This window comes from Marmota marmota, unplaced genomic scaffold, assembly GCF_001458135.2.
Source record: "Marmota marmota marmota unplaced genomic scaffold, marMar, whole genome shotgun sequence".
Taxonomy (NCBI): Eukaryota; Metazoa; Chordata; class Mammalia; order Rodentia; family Sciuridae; genus Marmota; species Marmota marmota.
In genome coordinates this window covers 2,554,315-2,579,269 of record NW_025999943.1, presented here as the reverse complement: position 1 = coordinate 2,579,269, position 24,955 = coordinate 2,554,315, and positions in this window count along the sequence as shown.

The following is a 24,955-nucleotide window of genomic DNA, read 5'->3' as shown; positions in this document are numbered from 1 at the left end:
ATATATTTCCTTATACCTAAATTCAGATATTAGGGAATATATTCAATCATTAAATTACTGAGTTTGAAGACATGAAAATCTTCAACATGATAGATCATACCAAAGATTTTTACCAAGTATTTGCACTAATGAAGAATCTCACAAATAATGGAGTTGCTCTCACAAAATATGGTGATGTTGGACATTTTAACATTCATCCATATGGTAGATGGGAAATTTAATCTCAAAGATATTTTAATTTCTATTTTCCTATTCTCTCCCTTGTCCCCACATCTTAAAATTGAACTAGAAGATTTCGAGATTTAAATTGTACCTGATCTGTACCTTGAATTTTTTAAGCATTGTTTTTAAAATTTTTGTATTCTTAATTGCCTTATGTTGCCTTAAGTATTCATCTAGTGGTAAGCTGTCTCAGAGCAAGAATGTGTTTTATATGTCAATTGTATCCTTCAAATCACCTCACAAAATACACAAAATAATTTTTTTTGATTCATCTATCTGTATCTTTAAGAACAGGAAAAAATGAGATTTAAGAAAATTATTATCCATAGAATATTCTCTTCTGTTTTGTTTTTCTATCTGAATTCAGTAAAACGTACACTAAGGAATATAGTGCAAATCTTTAAAACTACTGATAAAAGATCCTCTTAACTGTTAATTCTGAAAAAAAAAAAAAAGCGACCATGAAATGCCTCTCCGACAATATTTTTACACAGGCTTTTACACCACCAAACATCATCTTGTTCTGCAGGCAGTGGGTGATGGATGTGTTGCCATTCCAGATATGTCAGAAGTCAAAGTAATGTTTTATTTTACTTTTATATCCAAGTGTCATTTCTACAAATATTAAACATACTTTTGAAAGTTCCAAACCAGTTTTCTACAACTATTTAATGAACTGTGAACAAATCTCTGTAGTAAATTGCTTTTATATATAGTAGAGTCACTGTGAATATATGCACAGTATAGCTCAGTTATAAGATCTTACTAGTAATAGAACTTACATTTTGTAGATCTTTAACATGCTAGTTTTATAAAAAAAAAATTCTAATGAAATTTATTTTTCTCTATCTATTTGCAAAAAATAGCAAGATCAAGTCTGGTGTGCCTTAGCAGAATTAACATTATATTTGGGACAAATTCATTGTGGTAGATTATATTATTCTTTATATTGATTTGTTCTTGCCCATGTGTCTTGTGTACTACTCTGTATTCAAGGTTTATACATATTTGTCCACTTGATTAGCATTCCCTTGTGACTTACCTTTACCAATTGAAGTTGAGTGGAAATGACATATGGCATTGCTAAGAGGAGATTTAAGAGCCAAATGTGGCTAGTAATACCTCTTCCCTTTCTCTGTACTTGCAGCAATGTTGAAGACAGAAGCTCAAAGCTCCTCAGTCAGGTTATTTTTATTTTTTTCTTTTGTTTCTATACTGGGGCTTGGACTCAGGTGTGCTGAACTAAATCACCAGCATTTATTTATTTTTTTTAATTTGAAGTAGGGTCTCAACTAAGTCACCTAGGCTGGCCTTCAACTTGCAATTCCTCAGCCTCTGAGATGCAGAGATTATAGGTAAGGTTTCCAACAAAGCTGAATTCTTAAGATAATATGGATCAGAAAAACAGCTGAACATTGATGGATATGTAGTATGAGTGAGGAAAAGCATTATTCTTATACTGTCACTAAAATTGTAGGTATGTTAGTTACTGTTACCAGATCTACTAAGTTGTATATTTGGAGTTCAATTATGGTTTTATAATTTTTTTTTTAAATTCTCCCAGATTATTTCAACTTCTCATATGTCATATGCATTCAAATACTGCATTCTAATGTTCTTTTAAGTGAAAGAAAAATCCATTCATTTACCATTCACTTATTCATTGAAAATATTTGCTTAAATCCTATTATGTGCCTATGACTGTGAATATACATATAATACATCAGTGGAAAGAGGCAGTATCTTCATCCAGTTTATAATCCTACAGGACACAGATCCAGGTTCCCAATGTCACTTTGATTATAATCATTATTTGCAATTAAATTTATATTTGCAATTTATATTAGGTGTTCAATTCTTCCAAAATAATATGTTTTCAGTATGTTATCAAGACATAAATCTGTAGATGAATTTAAGGAAAAAGGAATTCATTAATAACATTAATTTAGCATGAAAATAAATTGTTGAAAGCAAAAGTCAAAGAAATTATATTGGAAACATCAAAGAGAAGTGACACATTATATAGAAGATATTTGCTTCATGGTTAATAGCTGATGTATTATTAGAATCAAAAGTGGAATACCACATTAAAATTGGCAAAACAAAAGTCCCTTCAGCTAAGAATTCTATATATACAATAGATTATCCTAAAATAAATGAAGAAGAAATTCAAATAGTCTCAATTAGTAAAAAAAATGAGAAAATTTATTGCTAGTGACCATCGCTCAAAAGTAATACTACAGAAAGTCTAGGCTGAAAACAAAGAACACTAGACCATCACTTCTATATAAACATGAACAAATAAAAAACAGCAGTAAGGCAACTACATAGATAAGTGTAAAAAAAGTATAATTATATATTTTATTTTAACACTTGCTTCACCTAATCTGATTTAAAAGAAAATATATAAGGAAATAATTATAATATGTATTAATGGGTATAAGGTACACAATGCAAAATTTCTATGACATTAAAAGCAAAAATTAAGACCTGGGGTTGTGACTCAGTGGTAGAGTACTTGCGTAGCATGTGTGAGATTTTGGATTTGATTCTCAGCACCACATACAAATAAATAAAATAAAGGTCTATCAACAACTAAAAAATATTAGAAAAAAATAATAAAATGAGTGGATTATATAAGAGAAAAGTTTTTGTGGAAGACTACATTTAAGTATAATATAAATAAGATTGTTATAAATTAAGGAGTTAATTATAAAACCCAGGTCTGCCATTTAGAAAATATCTTATTAAATATGGTAAAAGAAATGCAGGGTGACATGATAGGGATGTGGCTCAGTGGAAGAATGTTTGCCTATTATGTGCAAGGCCCTGAGTTCCATGCCCAGGATGTGAAGAACAAGCAAATTAAACAAAACAAAATAACAGCAACACTACCAACAACAAAAGCAGAAATAAAGATAATTAAAATGGCACATTAGAAATAGCTATTTAATACAAAAAGGGCAGTTATAAAAGAAAGGACAAAAAAAAAACATAGAAATAGAAAAAAATGGCAGATTGAAACCCTTCCTTGTTGTCAGTTACACTCAATCGTGAAATACAAAAGGTAGAAACTCTACATTGGAAAGCAGTGATTGGCAGAATGGATTAAGAAAAATAATTCAACTACATGCTTTCTACAAGACTTACTTCCATTTCAAACATTCAAATTGGTTTAAAATGAAGGGATGGAAAAAAAAATAGCTATACCCTTCATGCAGTAATGCAAAGTGAGTTGGAGTGGCTTCACTAATATGAAACAAAATTAACTTTAAAACAGAAATTTATTTAAAGTCAAAAAATCATCTTTCATGATTAATGTGTTAATCACAAAGTATAACCATTATATAATAAATGTTCTTAAAAATACCAAAGCCAATTCCTTGTCATGGAGTGGTTGTCCAGGTAGGCTGAGCACTGGGCTCCAGGGCACAGAGTCCCTATGCTGGCATTGGCCTGAGGCATGGCAAACCAGGGCCAAGGCAAGCCAGGATGTGCTGAGTGTGGCAAATGGCAGGCTTGCCTGGGCCTGATGAGTGTAGAGAAAACTGAGAGGCAGACTCAAATAGAAGAAAGTTTAGACTCAAGGGCTGACCAATAGCTCTGGTCTAATTGGCATACATTTGGACTAACAGTTCGACCAAAGATCTATATAAACCCCTAAACTAGCACACTCAGGCTGCTACCAGCTATCTGATCCCCTCTATCTTTCTCACTTGAATAAATCCTACTCTTTTCAGTTTTGCCTTACATTAGTCTGTGGATTTCATTCTTTAAATTTGATAGAAGAGAACCCAAAATAAATTGGCAGTGTACTTCAAGGTTATGTTGCTACCCTGAAGGGCACAGTCCACCATTAAGCTACAACATGCCACTTTCCAGTTTTGATGGATGAGACCCCAGGAGCTGACACCAGAAGGTATCCCCTGCTGTGATTAGCTACTATCATTAAAATGGGCTTTCTTGGTTGTGGGGGCCTGCAGCTCAGTCAGACTCCACCTACCAGCAGAAACAGAAAACATAGTTTCATCTCAAAGTCTGTTTTTGTTTAACCATAAAATATATGAATAAATAACTATCAGAAATAATAGGTAAGATTAGCAATTCAATAAGAATAGTTGAGTGATTTATATATCCCAAATTTTAAAAGGATAAAAAAACTAGAAAGACAATAAAACAAGGAAGCAGACTTGAAGATCACTATACACCAATTTTGCAAAGGAGACATCTATAAAACACTCCATCTATTAGCATAATACAATGTACTCAACAAGCACATGAAACATTTCACAGGGTGGGCCATATTCTAGATCATAACATGAGTCAATTAATATAAAAGGACTGGAATCATGCAAAGTGTGTTCTCAGATCACAATGTAATATAATTAGAAATCAATAAGAGAAAGAAATCCACAAATATGCAAAAACTATATAACACACTCCCTCTTATATCTTATGGGTGAAATACTTAAATAAAAAGAAAATAGTTTGAGATGAATAGAAACATAACATATCAAAGTTTATAGATGCAACTTAACTAAAATTTTGTCTCTATTTCTCTGTCTTGTTTTCTTTCTCATACAGAAAGAAAGAGTCTACTTTGTGTACTTTATTTTATTTATGAGAGAGGGATGTGGGGAGTGGACTAGGTCACGGATGTCAATAAGTGGAACTCTTTGGACAATTACAGTTTGAAGAAAAGCATTTGGAATTGCTCATTACTGATAGTAAATAAGACTTGGAGCAATACATGTTGTCAGGAATAAAGGCTGTATAGTAGAAGAGGAAAAGGTAGCAAGAGAAATTGAAAATGAATGACAGACAGATGTGGAAGAAACAGTGTTTCAAGGAATGAGCAAACATTTATGTTCAAATACTGTCTAGCGTTTAAGAATGATGACAACTAATGTGCCTATTGAATGCTGCAGTAAGGATCTTTCTGATGTACTTAACAACTTTTTTCATGAGACAATTAAGACAAAAGTTATTTCTAGTTTTTAGAGAATGACTCTAACTTAATACATTGTTTGTGAAAATTGCTAATGAGAGAATAGAGAAAAATAGTTTTAAAACTATTAAAACTTACTCTAAACTAAAACTTGCTAACTAAATACGAATGAAATTTAATTAGCTATGTTAATAATAGATTGCACGACCAATTCTCATATATGTTATTATAAAAACACGAGGGCTTTACACATCAATGTTCATAGCAGCACAATTCACAATAGATAAACTGTGGAACCAACCTAGATGCCCTTCAGTAGATGAATGGATAAAGAAAATGTGGTATATGTACACAATGGAATATTATACAGCATTAAAAGAGAATAAAATCATGGCATTTGCAGATAAATGTATGAAATTGGAGAATATAATGCTAACTGAAGTTATCCACTCCCCAAAAGCCAAATGCAAAATGTTTTATCTGATTTAAGGATGCTGGTTCATAATGTGACTGGGGGTTGGGCATGGGAGGATTAGATGAACTCTAGATAAGGCAAATGGGAAGGAGGGGGAGGGGAAGGGAAAGGGCATGGGAGTAGGAAAGACAATGGAATGAAATGGACATCATTACCCTAAGTACATGTATGAAGACATGAATGATATGAAGTACTTTGTGTACTTTATTTTATTTATTTGTATGTGGTGCTGGGAATTGAACCCAATGTCTCACACATCTAGCACAGAAAAATTGTGCTCTATATGTATAATATAAATTGAAATACATTCTGCTGTCATAGATAACAAATTTAAATTAAAAAAAATAATAATAAAGCTGTAGCTACTGAGGTGTACTCACCTAACTTATACAGGAAACTTAATGTAAACAACCTACCAAATAAAATATTTATATTGAAAAAAAAAGAAAAAAACAGGAGGGCTTTAGATGATATGTAGGAACATTTGAAATTTCATGATAAATTATTGAAATATTGTTAATATACTTGGATTGTTTTTTATTATACTACTTTAGGTAGAATTTTTTTTGTATTTCTTCCTATAAAATATTTGAATATTATATTATGCATATAACCAAACCAAGATGAACTAGTGACTATCTAAGTTAAAGGAACTTTATAACTTGAAGTGTTGACATATAAATAGTTAAACATTTATAGAAAGAATGAGGAAGGGGAGCATATGAATATTACATTGACTTAATTCATTTCCTCACAGTGGCTTCTTATTTCAACCATGCTATGTAATTAACACTTCTTGTCTTCCCCCACCAAAATTTCATGAGTCTCGTTTATCCTAAGTGTTAAGCAATCTAATTATCAGACGTGAGTGTGAATATTTAATATCAGTTATTAATCCTTGAGACAGGAAGTTATTTGTACATTTAGAAGGGATTTAGTACCAATTTAATTTGATTACGGAATGTTTGTGATACCTAGTTTTTAAAATTACTCATAGTGTTGGTGCTTAGTGGTAGAACACTTGCCTAGCTTGCTTGAAGTTCTGGGTTCCATCCTCAGCAACACATACACACACACACACACACACACACACACACGTAAATAAATAAATAAATAAATAAATAAATAAATAAAAATAAAAAGAAATCCCACAAAAGAATAAAAAGAAATCCCACAAAGCATACAGTACTTCAGTTCTTCATTATATATTGCCTCTTTCATTAAGCTACTAATTTTCATTTTCACCCTTCTGTTCTGTTCAAACATTAAACAGAATTTCCTCAGTAACTATTATATATGTGTCATTTGCCTGTTGCAGGGTGAACATGTAAATGTAATGTGTGTTAGATAAGAATTTATGTTTCATCAAGGAATCCAGGAGATTCTAGTTTGAGTGTCAGCCAGTCCTATTTATTAGTAACTGGGCTATTTAAGCCCTAGTGTTTTCATGAATTAAGGTAATAATGGGAACATTATTCAATTATTAATAAAAAAATCCCCTAAAACATTTAATACATTATGAAGCACAATAACAAAGACTAAATAAGTTCATGTTAGGAATGATGGTGTTAAGGATAAATATTTTTTTTTGAATCAAAACCTCTTTAATTTTTAAGTTGCTTAAAAAGCACAATTATGTTTGTGTAATTTTTCAACCTTTTTCTAAATTGAAAGTAGTTTCTATCATTATGAAAGAAATCTTCACTTTTAAATATCTTCAGTTTCACTAATGTAATATTGTTTTCAATTTGACATTTTTTTCAATAATCTTGTAAAACTCAATGGGAACTCCAAAGGAGTGGGCGCCTGAGGCAGCAGGATATGCCCTAATCCCAGCAGGATCCACCCTAAACCTGGAGCCCCCCCTATTCCCAGCAGGATCCACCCTAAACCCGGAGCCACCCTAATCCCTGAGCAGGGTCACCTTTCAACCCAAAATGCCATGCATCATTCCTACTTGGCTATGGCTCTCAGCATCTCCCCCCTTCTGTTTAATTAAATAACAAGCAATGTGGCTTAGGGACCATGCCTGTTAGGTTGTCCAATACAACATATGGTGCTTACCCGTCATCGGATGAGCTGACCTCTAGGCGTCAGCCTCTTGTCTTAGGTTGATACCACTGCAATTGGATCATACCCGTCACTGACTACCGGTCCAGCATACAGCCATACTTGTGGATAGGCCTTTGCACCAGTGGGGGGGTGAGGTTCTTTGCCTCACCTCTGTTGGCCCCCAAATTTTAGACCATCACTAGCAGAAGGAAGGAGGATACAGAAATGCCACGACACCAAGCCAATTGACAGGTCCTTTGGAAAAATTGTATTACTGGTGACACCATCAGCAAAGATATGCCAGCACTACCACAATTCACTGCATCAACAGATACTTAACAATGCATACAAGTGATACATAGTCCAGGCAAGTTCTGCAAGCAGTTCAAAGCAGAGGAATCCATCAATATGTCCATTTCTTCCCAAAGTAAATCGACTCCTTGATTGAGCATTACTTGTTGAGTGATTATTCATTGATGCATCAGTTTATACAGTTTGTTGTGATAACTATTGAAGAAGCTGTAGTTTGGTTTTATCTTTGTCTTCACCAGCACTGGGATGAAGGTAGGAATTCTGACAATGAAGGCTAAAAAAAAAATTATGTAACATTCTAACAGGCACTAAGAAAACAATTTTCTGAACAATTTACATTATTCTGAAGAGAATTATTAAATATAATGAGAAGGAAAGGTGAAAGTAAACAAACAGATCTGTTAATTTCCTTATTTGTTCACATATTAAAACAATCCTCAACAGCTGTTTACCCAATTAAAATTAAACCATTTAAATCATGTGAATAATAAAAATTCGGATCCATTTTTTCATGAGTGCTCCTCATATATGATCATGAGCGCTCCTCATATATGATATATGGACATATGCACACACAGACATACAACACAAAACACAAGTGTGCACACAAATGTACAACACATAAGATAATAGTAAAGGCCTTGTAGATTTACACAGGTGAAATCTCCATTGCAATGTTTAAAAACTCCACAGTCAAAAAATAAAACTGATCAGAAAAACATTAACCTAGGTTTGTATGAGCTCAAAAAATAAAATAGAACTTTATGATGTGGGAAAAGGCAATAATAAAATAGATATTGAAAAAAGCATCCTGGTTAATCATTGTCACAGATGTAAGAATAGCCAAGCTGGAGCTCTGGATATCAGCTGTTATGGATTTGAGTCAAATCATCTTCTTTTGGGTCTGTAGAAATTGCTTTGGTTAGTCTCTCTGGAATCCAAATCTGCTGCTGTTCTCCCTGTGGAAACACAAACAGAGCCCCGACTCCAGACAATCACTGAATCAGGACCTTTCCATTATCCTGTTAGAATATAAGTACATTTTAATAGTTTAATGAGCTCTTTCAACTATGCCTTGTCCCTGTGGATTGTATGGGATTCCTGTTAAGTAAAACATTAACTGATTTTTTAACCTTGTTTCAGCAAAGACACTGACACAAAGCAATATTAAACTTTTGTTTTTTTTTTCCATTTACCAATTTATGAAAACACACAATGTTTAAATATATTACTTTATGTAACTTAATAAGTAAAGAGTACTTGATTTTATATTTAGTGGTTGATATTTTAACATTTTAGCTTTGTAAATTAATCAGATGTCTGTAAAAACCAAGATCTTAGACGAGTGTAGTAAACAGAACTAGCCATCTCTTTCTTGTTGAAGAAAAATCCTTCTACAAGATACCATGATGGTCCCATTGTGATATATTTAACAACTTATCTTTAAAAAGCCATGGGCTACATTTTTGTATTGTTATCAACATATGCCCTAACTGTTCTTGGTCTTACTGGGGTTCCTCCTTCCTCTAACAATTTCTCTTCCTCAGAGGCTAACAACTTCAAACCTTGAGTCAACCATTTGCCCCAGTTTGCCTGAGAAAGTTCTAGGGACAGGCAACTTGAAATAAAAACAAAATAAATCAAAACAAGAACACATTGTTTTTTTAAATGGTCACCCATTTTTTTTGCTCTCCTTCAGGAGCGAGCAATTTCACTTACCCGCAAGCTTCAGGCATTCCCCGTATGGGCCACCAAATGCCGCAGTCTCTCTGGGCACAAAATAACCGAGCCACCACAAAACCTTGTAGATTCCAACAGCAACTCTTTATTCCCGAACTCTCACCGACACTCTACACACACTTCCTGTGAACACCCTGCCTCCACTTGGCTCTGCTCACCAATTCTCTCAGAACCCTGTGAGAACTCAACAGGAACTCCAAAGAAGTGGGCACCTGAAGCAGCAGGATACGCCCTAATCCCAGCAGGATCCGCCCTAATCCTGGAGCTGCCCTATTCCCAGCAGGATCCACCCTAAACCTTTCAACCCAAAATGCCATGCATCATTCCTACTTTGCTATGGCTCTCAGCACTATATTTAATCTAAGGACATGTATATATGTAATAGTGTTGAAATACTCAGGTTTTTAAAAATATTGCCAATAAAATGAGAAAAAACTACTTTTATTATCTTAAACTGCACAGTGCTCTGAACTCCAAGTGAGGGGATTAGTGTCACTGTTCAAAGGCCATTGCAAAAAATTTAGTTTGACCTTTTACTGAATTTACAGATGTCAGGGCAAAGGCACAGATAGATTTCAAAGGGCAGAGAATTTTATAACCTTGGATGTACAGCATATTTCTTCCCTGATTAAAAAAAGAATGCAATAACTTGCTGATTCTAAGAGAACATGCTATATTTTCAAGGGAATCTCTTTGCCTCACAATGGTTCTTCTGTTCAGAGTCAATTTATTTGCTTTTACAAAGGATAAAAGAATGTACAATACATTATTGAGCAGAGTATGGAGTTAGAACTACATGAACAGATTCCACATCTCCAATGTTATATTCATGGATTTTGTGTGTATAAAATAGTTACATCTGTACGTTCATGAGTAGTTTGTGATACGCAAAGCTAAAGTTCAGGCTAAACTTCTTCTCTCCTTTGGATCTGAGTCATTGTAAATGCTCATAATCTTTGTGGTATCTTTTGATATTTTTGATGAGTCACTTTAATTTTATATAAATAAATTTAGCATACATTTTAAAGGAGATTTTTTTTAAGTATTGGGAATAGATTGGTAGAGAAAGAGAAGAAAGACAGTGGGAGAAGAAAAGAAAAGAGAAAAGGGAACAGGAGAGGAAAATGAATGTGTACTTCTGAGCTTAAGTATGTGAATCATTTCAGATTTAAATTCTAAAAGACAGACAAAGTCATATAAATCAATGCAGAGTTTCATTAAATACACAACGAAATGAATAAAAATGAAGCAAATTTATACAGCCTTAGAGCAAACTTAAAATGTTTTTGTCTGCCTCTGTAGTTTTATTACATAATTCTGAAAGTTTGTAGCACAGAGGGGACATTGTAGATTACCTGTCTTTCATATTTTCAGTGTCAAGAAGTATTGCCTAATGTATAGCTATGTCATAGGGAATTAAAGTAGCCTCAGAAAATGACTGCATATTCCATATATTTTGATACTTGGAACATTTAAACTAAATCCCATGTGAAGTTCATGGTAGTCCCACTCTTTCAAAACCTACATTAGCTCTATGGTATATGTAAGCATTGATAAATTATAAAAAATAGCTCTAAAGAGGAACATGACCTTTAAAATCTTTAAAAGTCAATAGTTCCCCTCAAGATTATATGCTTATTATGTATTGCCTTTTATCATACATAAAATGCATTTATTCAACAAATATTAAGTATTTGATACATGAAAGCTACAGTGCTCATTTCTATGGGGAGTACAAAGATTTATAAAAACTGGTGCCCTACCTTAAGTGATTTATAACTAACTTTGAAAAGAAAAAATTGGAACACAATAAATATCACAAAAAAGCAGTATGTCATTGTAATATAAATTGCACATAGGCAGTTCTCCAGATTTTTGAAGTGGAAATGGTCTTTAAGAGGGGCTATTTAGATTGAGCCTTGATAGATGGCAGGCTCTTGAGATGGTATAAATAGATTTATTAAGCCAAGGATAGTTTTCAGAAGGTTTCGTTAAGCAATGAAGTTGCATGACCAATGTGCATAGAATATTCTGGCAGGTGTATGAAGGATAAGCTGAAGGTGTCAAAAATGTTAAAATGGTTGGACAGTTCTTTAAATTCTACTTTAGCTTTATTCCATTTTAAATATTGATTTATTATATATATATATATATATATATATATATATATATATATATATATGTTTTTATCTATGAATAAAGAACAGGAGTACTTCTCAAAGATGTTCACAGTTTAAGGTGTGTATAGTTATTTCTGATGCAAGAAAAGCATTATTATTCATCATTATTATTAATACCTTGAGATTCAGATAAGTTTTTATCTGATAAGCCTGTAGGACAGATCTGCATGATCTTACAATAAGAAATGTGAACTTCTAATTATAATAGAAAATAAAATGTAGCATAATCAAAACTGGAAAAATTTAACCTGAAAGAAGGGAAGAGTTTTGAGCACAGGCTAGAATTTATCATTACAATAGATCACACAGTCTCACCCATTATGAACTCAAATCTAGGTTCTGTAGAAGATTGAGTAGTAAGTAAAACTTGAAAATCACTTCAGTGAGCATCAATGATTTTCGTAAACATGATGAACCATTCTGCCCATTAGCAAACAACCCTGATCATTGCCTAAGTTTGAAATTTTATTTCAGGAGGTTTGGTAAACTTTAGTATTGTTTAAACTAGTTTGGGATGGGATTCTGTTACTTTCTGTGAAAAATCTCCTATGTAATAAAGTAGTAAAAATGAATTGCAACAAACATGACCACGCAAGACCATGAACATTTCAACAGGTATCAGAGACATCTGAAATGTTATCAGTTTAATATTTCTGTTCTAAATTAAATGTGGAGCAATTTCTTTGGCTGAAGTTATACAATGTCAGTGATTAGTTGCATATGCATTTATTACATAGCATTATGCAATTTAAAGTAAAGCGAATATTAAGTAATAGAAGATCATAAATATACAAACAATAAAAGTTAGAAATTGTCATTGCTTAACAGTAAACATTTTTGCAAGAAATGCCATTGGGATTGGCATTGCATTAAACCTATAGAGTAGCGATACCAGACTTCAAACTATACTACAGAGCAATAGTAACAAAAACAGCATGGTACTGGTACCAAAACAGGCGGGTGGACCAATGGTACAGANGCAGATTATGCTAAGTGAAGCTAGCCAATCCCTAAAAAACAAATGCCAAATGTCTTCTTTGATATAAGGAGAGTAACAAAGAACAGAGTAGGGTCAAAGAGCATGAGAAGAAGATTAACATTAAACAGGGATGAGAGGTGGGAGGGAAAGGGAGAGAGAAGGGAAATTGCATGGAAATGGAAGGAGACCCTCAGAGTTATACAAAAGTACATACAAGAGGAAGTGAGGGGAAAGGGAAAAATAATACAAGGGGGACAAATGAATGTCAGTAGAGGGGACAGAGAGCGAAGAGGGGAGGGGAGGGGAGGGGAGGGAGGATAGTAGAGGATAGGAAAGGCAGCAGAACACAACAGACACTAGTATGGCAATATGTAAATCAATGGATGTGTAACTGATGTGATTCTGCAATCTGTATATGGGGTAAAAATGGGAGCTCATAACCCACTTGAATCAAAGTGTGAAATATGATATATCAAGAACTATGTAATGTTTTGAACAGCCAACAATAAAAAATTAAAAAAAAAAAAAGCAGTAAACATTTTTAACAGCCAAAATAAAATTATAGCCTGGGGATTGAACAACATCAATACAATATTAGAAGAGCATGTGACAATGAGATACCTATATTCTGTAAATGTAATTTAATATTAATGTCTAAAATTTAGAAAAAGAAGCATAAATATACTATTTAAAAACATAAAATAATAAATAAAAAATTAGAATATTTAATTTTGAAATATAGTTGAGACAAGGATCTGAAGTTTTTTCTCAGAAGGGTATACTTTACATTTCACTTTTTTGATATTAAAAGGAAAATATATTAAAGAGAAAAGTTGAGGTTCAAGGTTCAAACAGAGTGCATGCTTTCTATCTATCCTGAATGTAGGTTGTTTTTTCTTTAACTTTAAAGAGTAAAAATAAGTCATTTAAGAATATCTCTAAATATTTTCCTACTGTATTAATTTTTTTTGCTCCATTTGGCTATATCTTTGGTAATAGTAAGCTTTTATTTTTTAATTCTTTTTAGCTTCATTTTGTTTATTTATTTTCATGTGGTGCTGAGAATTGAACCCAGTGCTTCACACATGCCATGCAAGCGCTCTACCACTAAGCCACATCCCAGCCCCAAAACTAAACTTTTAGATGGCAATTTTATCTATTATCATTTCTTAAATGTTTACTTGTGCAGATTTTATAGTATATTCTATGATATGCTATATATGGGATATATGGGATGTGTTTCCTGCAATTGATAGTTTGTGCCCTTATGAATTAAATATATTCATAAATAGTTATGATTATTTTGTAAGTGTGGTATTAGAAGCAAAGATAATGCTAAAGAAGAAATAGAGAAAGGATATCAGTTCTAAATGAATCTTGACTCATTAGACAAAGAGTCCTTTGGTAGCCTAGTGTGAGGAGAGAAAAAATCACTTCTGAAGGAGAGTAGAAAGAAATTAGAAGGGATCCCCACAAGCAACCGGAGCAAAGATCAAGGATTTTAAATGGAAGAGTGAAATGACTTGTTAGTCCCTTTCTAAGTGAGCAATAGCTGTCCATACCTTATCTCTATGCCTCTACTCTATTGAAATACATTGGACTCCCTTCCTGTCTATAACAATATGCATTCATAACTTGAAAATATTCTTTGTCTCTTGGGAAATTGCACCTATCTTTATTAATGTCGTTTGGTTTCTCCTTTGCATCTTTTTGAAACTGCACAGAACTGTTTTATTTCATGAACATTGCACTTAATTTTCCTTCAAAGCACACACTAAACCAACATTGCTTTGAAATGCTCCTAATTTGAATCTTTAGTTGGAAGTGTTTTACACATCTGTTATTGAGGTTTCACCAACACTCGAGCACACACACAAACACATTCTTTCAGCTTCATTATTATTACAAAGTCTGTTAATTTAAAATATGTGATGAGCCTATTTAAGAAAACAAAGTGCAATCTCTATTGATTACATCTAAGTATCCCACAGTGTTGAATACCAATAAGCCATGCTAATTGTATGAATAAGCATTACAAATTGTTCAAAAGAATGTTATCCACAGGCTAAGAGATTTTAGCTAGTCATTTTCAAGTGTATAAGGAGCTTTTTTTCAAAATATGGAAGGCACTTTTAATAGAAATTGGTCATCTGTCCAATTTGGGGGGTTTAACATCAGTTTCCCCTTGAGTTGATATTTTCTAAACCAGACTGATTGATATTTACAATTCACCGTATCATGGTATATCTGTTAAACTAGACTTAAATAATTTGAAATTACAGAAAAAGAGACACAACTCTGTTCTAATTTTTGAGTATCATCATTGATCAAATTAATCAAAGCAAATCAAAAAATGCTTGCAAACTTCTTCCTTACAAACTTTTTGGTTAGAACTGAATAACTTCTGAAAATAATCTTAAAACATGCAAAACCAAGAGGAAGAGAAAAGTAAGGAAATAATTTTAAAATATTTAGTCAGAGACCTTGAATGTAAAATTTTATGATTGAATATATTTATGTATAAAACTATAAGCACATAGATATTCACTTGGTAAGGCCAGAGTATATCTTACTAAATCTGTGCTGAAAAAATACCAAAAAAAAAAATTTTAGTAAAATTGAAAATTATTGACACAATGCAGATTTCACCTCAATATAGCTGAATATTTTGTTTATTGCAACACATAACAGAGAGGTATGAAAAAAATCCTCATGAGACGAAACTAGTAATATTCCCCACACGCTTTATAATAAGTTTTAATATTCTTGGGTGGATAAAAATTGTCCTCCAATGGCAAACATCCACTGTTCATTTTATGTAATACTGGTGCACATAAACAAATAAATATGTGCATTAGAGATAGAGAAGGTAATCCCATTCACTCCCAAGCATGATTTGAAAATTCTGGCACAGGTCGAATATTGTTCATTATGAAGTGGGGGAAGATTTTTGGCAGAAAAAAATTGGAAAAACTAAAAGGATTCTTGACAAACCATGATCCCATTTATTAGATGTGTCTCAAGTTCATATATACTTCAAGAGAAATGTAAACAGTTCCTTCATGGCAGAAATGAAATCAATTTGCTTTCTTTTTCTAAAAGAGCAAGACAGAACTCTGTTGATAGTAATAATTTTTATTTTGACTTCTATCTTCTTATCTATGATAATAAAAAATCAGTAATTTATTAAAGTATAATTCATATCTAATAAAATGCAGGCATTAGAGCACAACTTTGGAAATTTTTTTCTTGTAGGGGCCACTATAGATTGAACTCAGGGGCACTCAACCAGTGAGCCACATCCCAGCCCTATTTTGTATTTTATTTGGAGACAGCGTCTCACTGAGTTGCTTAGCATTTCACAATTGCTGAGACTGGCTTTGATCCTCCTGTCTCAGCCTCCTGAGCCACTGGGGTTACAAATGGAAATTTTAACATATGTGAGTTTTTTTCCCCAACTACCACCAGATCAAAGGAACAGAGTATTCTCTGATGCTTTAGTCAATCACAACCTTCTATTATAGGCAATCAATATACTGATTGTTATGAATTATAGCTTTATAAGTTCTATGCTAGAACTTTGTTGAAATAGTAACACTTGGGGCATAATCTTTTGTGTATAACATTTTTTGCACAATATAATTTTTTTAAAGAATCATCCATATTTTGCTATTTCAGAAATGGGTCTGTTTTTATGACTGAATAGTATTTCACTGGACATAATGCATGACAATTAGTCATTTTATTTTATTTCATATTGATGGACACTTGGTTTATTTCTAGTTTGGACTGCTTCAAAAAGTCTTCTTTGATGTTCTGCTACTAGTCTTGCTTTACACATAAACACAATTATTTTAAACATGTCCAATTAAGGCTAAAGTTATAATTATTAAAAACCTGCTGGAAAGAGACAATTATTTTCAGTTCTCATCCACGGTCTGGTAAGCTGGGATTCTCTTATGGTCTCAATTTTAAGGAAGCTATTGGCTTCAACACTTATCACAGTAAATCCAGAATACAATTAATGGTTATAAGGCATAGATCACAGACAGAATTAAACCTGTACTTATTGAAAGGGCTGCATATTTCCTGAAAGCAAAATAAGATCAGCCAGAGAGAGCTGACAGGAGATGGTATGGATGCTTTGTGTAATTAACTACCAGAAAAATAGTAAGGACAAATGATTTGTTTGCTCTGCAGGTTAGATAAGTCTTTTCCTCTGTGAGGGATGAAAGAGAAAGACAGTTTGGTTACAAGGTTTTAATAAATAAGAAGATGGAGAAAATATTTTTATTTGTTGGATAACCCCCTTGAGTTCGATGATATTTTAGGACAGGCCATGATTATGGAAACTTGTACCAGTTTATATCCAGGTGCTCTTTCTTTTTGGTAATTCATTGTTCTTAAGAATATCCCTTCAGAGCAGATTACAAAGAAAGGTCAAGCCCAGTGGACCAGATCCACCCACACCAGCCCATGTGTGATCCAGGCTCTCATTATACCTGGTTCACCCCTCCCCTGGAGAAGGAGACACCTCCAGAGCCTAGCCTTTGGTGCAGGACTGCCCTTTTAGACAAGAAGACTACTGCGGAGGTCAAGCCCAACGACCCAGATCCACCCACACCAGCCTCTGTAGGGTACTTTTAGAGGTGAATGAGAACACAGATACAACATATCAAAATCTCTGGGACACCATGAAAGCACTTATAACAGGAAAGTTTATTGCATGAAGTTCATTCCTTAAAAGAAGAAAAAGTCAACAAATAAATGACTTAACACTACAACTCAAAGCCCTAAAAAAAGAAGAACAAATCAATACCAAAAGCAGCAGAAGAGAGGAAATAATTACAATCAGAGATGAAATCAATGAAATTAAAACAAAAGAAACAACTGAAAAAATTGACAGAACAAAAAGTGGGTTCTTTAAAAAAATAAATAAAATTGACAGAATTTTTGCCATGCTAATGAAGAGAGGAGAGAGAAAACTCAAATCACTAACATATGTGATGAAAAAGGAAATATCACAACAGTCATGACAGAAATACAAAAAATAATTAGAAATTATTTTGAAAATTTGTACTCCAATAAAATAGAAAATATCGAAGGTATCAACAAATTTCTAGTCATACAATTTGCCCAAATTGAATCAGGATGATATACACTATTTAAACAGATCAATTTCAAGTGACGAAATAGCAGGTGCCATCAAAAGTCTACCAACCAAGAAAAGCCCAGGATCAAACGAACATGCAGCTGAGTTCTACAAGACCTTTAAAGAAGAACTAATACCAATACTCTCCAATTGATTTCAGGAAATAGAAAAATAGGCAGCACTTCCAAAATCATTCTATGAGGCCAATATCACTCTGATTCCAAAACCAGCTGCTTAGCACAAAGACTTATCTTACAGCCCAAGCTTTGTCCTGGCATTAGGGACCATTTTTTAAAATTCTGAGTAATAAATTCTTTCAGGGCCTGGGAATGTTCAACACTATACATAGAAGATCTAGGGAGCTAGAAGATCTATTTCTATTGAGAATGATTTCTCAGTATCAATGTTCACAAACCAATAGAAAGTTGTCAGCAGCAAAAATTTTGTAGTTCCTCAATTACTACTGAATGACAAAACTGGGTTTCTAAAATGTAAGAATCCAGCCCTTCAAAATATACTTAAGAAATTACATTTTCTACAGTAATCAGAAAAATGAGAAATTATACCCCAATTGATTCAAATGTATGAATTGCCAAGATCATTGTAATGTCATGTGTAGCTAATAAAAGAAGTTGATTTTAATATAGAATATTGATTGAAAGAGATTAGAAACAAAAATGAGTTGGATAAAGGGAGGCAGGATTTGATCAGTGTACACTGTATGCATATATTGAAATATCACACTGTCACGTTTATGTGTACAATTATCATATTAATCATCATTTTAAGAAGCACTGAGGGATCAGGAAATAAAGAACCATTGAAGTGAGAAATAAGGCTTACCAACGCTTCTGCTGCCAAAGAGTGCCTATTTATTTGGTAACATGAATGCCGACTGAGAAGACATCCTTTCAGATGGTCACTGTTGAGAGGAATTTTTTCCTTCAGTCCCCTAAATGAGTCTCAATGAAAACCTATACTTGGGGGTTAAATCCATGTAAATGTGGTCAAATTATTGGTCAAGAGACAATGGCCCTTCTTTCAAACAACTATAGAATTAATGACTTTAAAGATCCCATAAAATGGAGAGTATATTGTGAAAATGGCCAAACTGCCAAAAGTGTTTTCAAATTCAATGCAATTCCCATAAAAATTCAAATGACATTCTTCATAGAAATAGAAAAAGAAGTGATGAAATTCATTTGGAATAATAGAGGCCCAGAATAGCTAAAGCAAACATTAGCAAGAAACATGAAACAATACCAAACCCAAATATTACTACAGAGTTACAGTAACAAAAACAATAAAATGGTATTGGCAATAAAATAGGTAAGAAGACCAATGGAACAGAAAAGAGGCCACAGAGACAAACCCACATAAATACAGTTACCTCATGCTAGACAAAGACACCAACAACACATACTGGAGAAAAGATAGCCTCTTCAACAAATGGGGTTGGGTAAAGTAGAAATCCATATGTATTAGAATGAAAGTTAATCCCTGTCTTTCATGTTGCACAAAAATCAACTCTAAGCGGATCAAAGGCCTAGGAATTATACCAGAAATCCTGCACCTACTAGAAGAAAATGTAGATACAACACTCCAATATATTGGCACAGGAACTGACTTCCTGAACAAAAGTCCGAAAGCACAAGAAGCAAAATAAAAAATCAATAAATGGGATGGCATCAAACTAAAAAGTTTACTCACAGCAAAAGAAAAAATCAAGAGCCTGAAGAGAGAATCTACAGAATGGGAGAAAAACTTCCAACAGCACCTCAGATAGTGTGTTAATTTCCAGGATATACAAAGAACTCAAAAAGCTTAACACCAACCAAACAAACAACAACAACAACAAAAAACAAACAAACAAACAAACAAACAAACAAAAAACAATCAATGGGCAAAGGAACTGAACAGATACTTCCAAAAGAAGAAACATAAGGGGCTTGGATTGTGGCTCAGTGGCAGAGCACTTGTCTTGCACATGTGAGGTACTGGGTTCGATCCTCAGCATCACATAAAAATAAATAAATAAAATAAAGGTACTGTGTCTATCTACAACCAAAAAAAATTTAAAAGAAGAAACACAATGATTAATAAATATATGAAAAAAAGGTTCAACATCTCTAGCAATTAGAAAAATACTTATTAAAACTGTACTGAGATTCCATTTTACTCATCAGAATGGCAATTATCAAGAATACAAGTAACAAATCTTGTGGAAGATGTGGGGAAAAGGGAACACTCACACACTGTTGGTGGGAATGCAAATTGATGCAACCCTTCTGGAAAGCAGTATGGAGATTCCTCAAAAAACTTGGAATAAAACCACCTTTTGAACCAGTTCTCCCACCCACTGGCATATATTAAAAGGTTTTTAAATCAGCATACTACATTGACACAGCCACATCAATGTTTACGGCAGCACAACTCATAATAGCTAAGCTATGAAACCAAAGTAGATGCCCATAAACAGATATATGGATAAAAAAATTGTGGTACATATATACAATGGAATATTTCTCAGGCATAAAGAAGAATGACTTCATGACATTTTCCAGTAAATGGATGGATCTGGAGAATATGCTAAGTGAAATAAGGCAATCCCAAAAGTCAAATGCGTTCACTAATATGTGAAAGCTAAACTAAAATTAAAGGGGGAGAGGGGAAGAAGAGAAGTTTGGTAGATTAGACAAACAGGAATAAAAGGAAGGAAGGAGTGATAAGAATAGAAAAAAAACGGAAGATTAAATATAATCTTCCTATGTACATATATGAAAATATCTTAGTGAATCCTACTATTGTTCCTACCCATGGGGTCCTGATTAGTATAAGATATATCCCATGCTCATACAATTTTATCAAGATCAATTCTACTGTCATTTATAAATAAAAGAACCAATTTAAAAAGGGAATGAATGTGTATGTACTACTTAAAGCAAAATATATCCACAATAGTTATATCAACAATATTCAAATGTGGTATATATATTCTGTATTTGAAAGAATTTATGTTGGTACAATATATATTGAAATAAATTCTTATTACACACACAGCAAACATGCTGGCCATAAATTCCATGGACACACACGCAAGTACACACCTACGTGTATGTATGTGTGTATATATGTTTTTTTGTGCCAGTGATGGTATGGATAGATGTAACACTTTAGAAAACATTGTTTTTGATTAATAAATGAGACCATCCAAAAAAAAAAAAGAAATTACATTTTCTAATTTTATTTGGTAGAGGGCAGAAACCCAAGAAATATACAACTGCATTTTTATTGGAAGATTTGCAAATATTATTTTTAGTACATAATTTTATAATTATTAATTAAACCCAGAAACATCTGAGACAAAAAGAAGCTAAGAAAAGTGACTAAACTACAAAAGATATAAGTGGAGGATTGTAAATTGTACCTCAAATATCTATTTTTCTTCTATTTATCTGAATAAATAAATTCTATGTACCCTATTACTCCTGACATAAAAGAGAATTTTCTCAAGGGAGAGACTCTCCACTCATAACATATCTCCAGAAGTTTACGGGAAACCTATATGGTTTTCTAGAGTGTTTCTAGAGTTAATCTTTTTTTTTTTTTTTTTTCAGGAAAGAATCTTCTCTGAAATTTTCAACAGAGTAACTAAATGTAGAATAGCATGAAACCTTAGAAGGTGGATTAATTACTAATTTTCTGATTTTTTTAGAGGCAGTGTTTCAGTTTGGGGCTTTAGTCTCATAAAAAGCAATGGAGTTTTATTTTTAGAATTTTTAATGCAAGTTTAACTAACCGATGGCATTAAAATTGGAGGAATATGCTATTGATGAACTAAAGAAAGAATTTTGACATATATAAACCAATTAAGCAGGTATCAATTATAACACAGGCTAATATCTACCATAAAATTCATTTCTTTCATGGAGTTTGTTGACAGAGCTTAAATATGATTAATTTAATGGGCTCTTTCTCATCTGAGGGTAGTAATCAGAGGTGCATCCTTCCACTTTTCATGGGCCATCAGGTTAAATTCCTGAGTTTAACATTCACGACAGTGAAAAAGTTTATGAGCTCATAATTCACCCCCTTACCTTTTTTTTTGGTGTGTGTGTGTGTGTGTATGTGTGTGTTTTGGTTGAGAAATTTTCTAACACAAAACTAGACCTATTTGAGTAATTATCAGTTGTGAATGAAATGTGGATTCAAGAAATTTAAATAATTCAAACAGAGAAGGATGGAAATTGAAGATCATTTTGCTATTTTTTCCCTAGACTTCACAAAAACTCTGGGAAGGAATGAAATGCAGGAGGGTGATTTTTACTTGAGGAGTGTGCCCTCTTAGCATTACATAATAGATAAAGCTGAAAGTATAGAAGAGGCTCTCATCTGAAAAGGCTTTCTTACAACTTCTTATCTGTTTCCCCCCACTATTTAAAGTATAAATACGCTACATTAACTCACAAGTGAACTTTTATTTTAATTCCCTTCTAACTATATAGCTACACCTTATTTTTCAATTAGAGTGGTCTGTTTATCTCCTTTTTAAGTTCTACTTACTCTTATCTAAAACATTACCTTACTTAAACTGCATTACCCCTGCTTGATTAAATTTTCAGTTAGGAATGAAGTGCCATGATGTAGGAGACATTTCTAAGGGAGCCACACTGCAAAGCACATAATTAATTAGGCCTTTGAAGATACGCTCTATCTCCAAAAAGCAAGCATGTGCCAAGCACTGTTCCTGAAATCATGAAAACATTGGCCATTTGCTTAAGTAGAAAATTTACAGAGAGGAGATGTGGTAAAAGAATATCATCTCTGTTTAAAAGCAATTCCCTTTCATTGTGCCATTCAGAAGTGATTTGCCTTTGGTTTATATGCCCAAAAGTTTTATTTTAAATTACTTAAAAGAAATACATTTGCAGAGCTATAAACTTGAAATAGATAAATGATTCCATTGACTAATTCTAGATGGTAAAAGAAATAATCAGACAAGTCAGTCAAATAAAACTCTTTGGATTACCCACAATCACTAATGAATTCTTGAAATTCTGGAGTGGTCATTATACAGGAGCAAACTTGTGGAGTTTCTCATTCAAAGGGTATATGTTATGGAAAAAAAACCTGTAATATAATATGAGGAGAGTATTAGTGCCACTGCTAAAATACAACAAAAAATGAACACTATGTTGCTTATTAGGGGAAAAAGAGCTCATGTATTTGGAGAGAATCTTGGATTATAAGATTTTTAAAAATAGGGAATGGGGAAGGCTGTCCTGGAAACATCATTATTATCATAAACCATAACATAGAAGCATCAAGAAGTATATGTTTTTAGAAAATACTGAGAAGTCTGCAGGGTTTATTTGTTTGTTTGTTTGTTTGGTTTGGTTTGGTTTGGTTTTGTCAATTGTAAATAAAGCTGCAATGAGTATTTATACTTAGTTTTTTTGTTTGTTTGTTGTTTTTGATTTGTTTTGTTTTTTAGATATACGTCTTCCAAACATCTGGGGAAATGCCAAGGGGCCCACTTGCTATATTGTCTGGCAAGACTATATTTAGTTTTGCAAGAAACTGCCCAACTGTCTTCCAACATGGTTGAATGAGTTTGAATTCCCAGAAGCAATGAATGGGACTTTCTGAAGCTTCACTTTGCAAGCAATTTGTTGTCAGTGTTGTCAATTTTGGTCATTTCCTTAGACATATAGTACTTTCTCTTTGTTATTTTAATTTAGACTTTCTGATGACCTGTGACATCGAGCATCTTTTGATGTGTTCCTTTACCATCTGTATCTTTGGGTTAGATATCTGCTAAGATTTTTGCCCATTTAAAAAAATCATGTCCTTTTTCTGTTGTTGAGTTTTAGAAATTCTTTGTATATTATAGGCAACAGTTCTTTATAAAAACATGTATATATCAATTTTATTTTTCCTATTCTGTGGCTTGTGCTTTCATTTTCTTAACAGTATCTTTCATGAAGTAGAAATTTTTAATTTTAATGAAGACTAGATATCAATTACTAATGGATCATGTTTTGTCATATGAAAAAAAAAATCACCAAACTCATGTCATCTAGATTTTCTCCTAAGTTATCTTCTAGTAGTTTTACAGTTTTACCTTTTACATTTATCTCTATGATAAATGTAAATGTATTTTTTTTTCTGAAGGGTGCAGGATCTACATCAAGATGACAAACCTCCTTTTTTCCTCCTCCTCCTTCTTCTCTTTATTCTTATTATTTGTGAGTGCAATTCCACTTGGAGGCAACCAAGAGGTTCCTCAATAGGTAAATCAACAAACAAACTAGGTATGTGCAGACAAAGGAACATCATTCATCATTAAATAGAAATTTACTATCAACCATGAAAATGCTTGCATGCAATTTAAATGAATATTGCCAAGTGGAAGAAGCCAGTGTGAAAAGGCTACATATTTTATGATTTGAAAAACATGACATGCTTCAAAAAGCAAAACTTAAAAATAGTAAAAAAAAAAAAAAGGCCAATGGTTACCAGGCGGTGGGGGAGGGAATGATGAATGAGTGAAGCACAGACAATTTTTAGAACAGTAAAACTACTCTGTATGTAACTGTAACAGTTGACACATGTCATTATACATTTGTCTGAAGTACAGCATCCATGTAAACTATGGTCTTTGGATGATAAAGATGTGTTGGTGTGTATTGATAATTTTTAACACCCCTATCACATTGGTGGGATTTTTATATTGGAGGAGGCTATATAAACAGGTTAGAGGTTCACAAAAAATCTCAATACATTCTTCTCAATTTTCCTGTGAAATTAAAATTTTTTAAAATATAGAGTCTTTGTCTTTTTTTTTTTTTTAATTGGTTGGGAAAGGGAAAAGTAAGTCAAGGCCAAATTATCA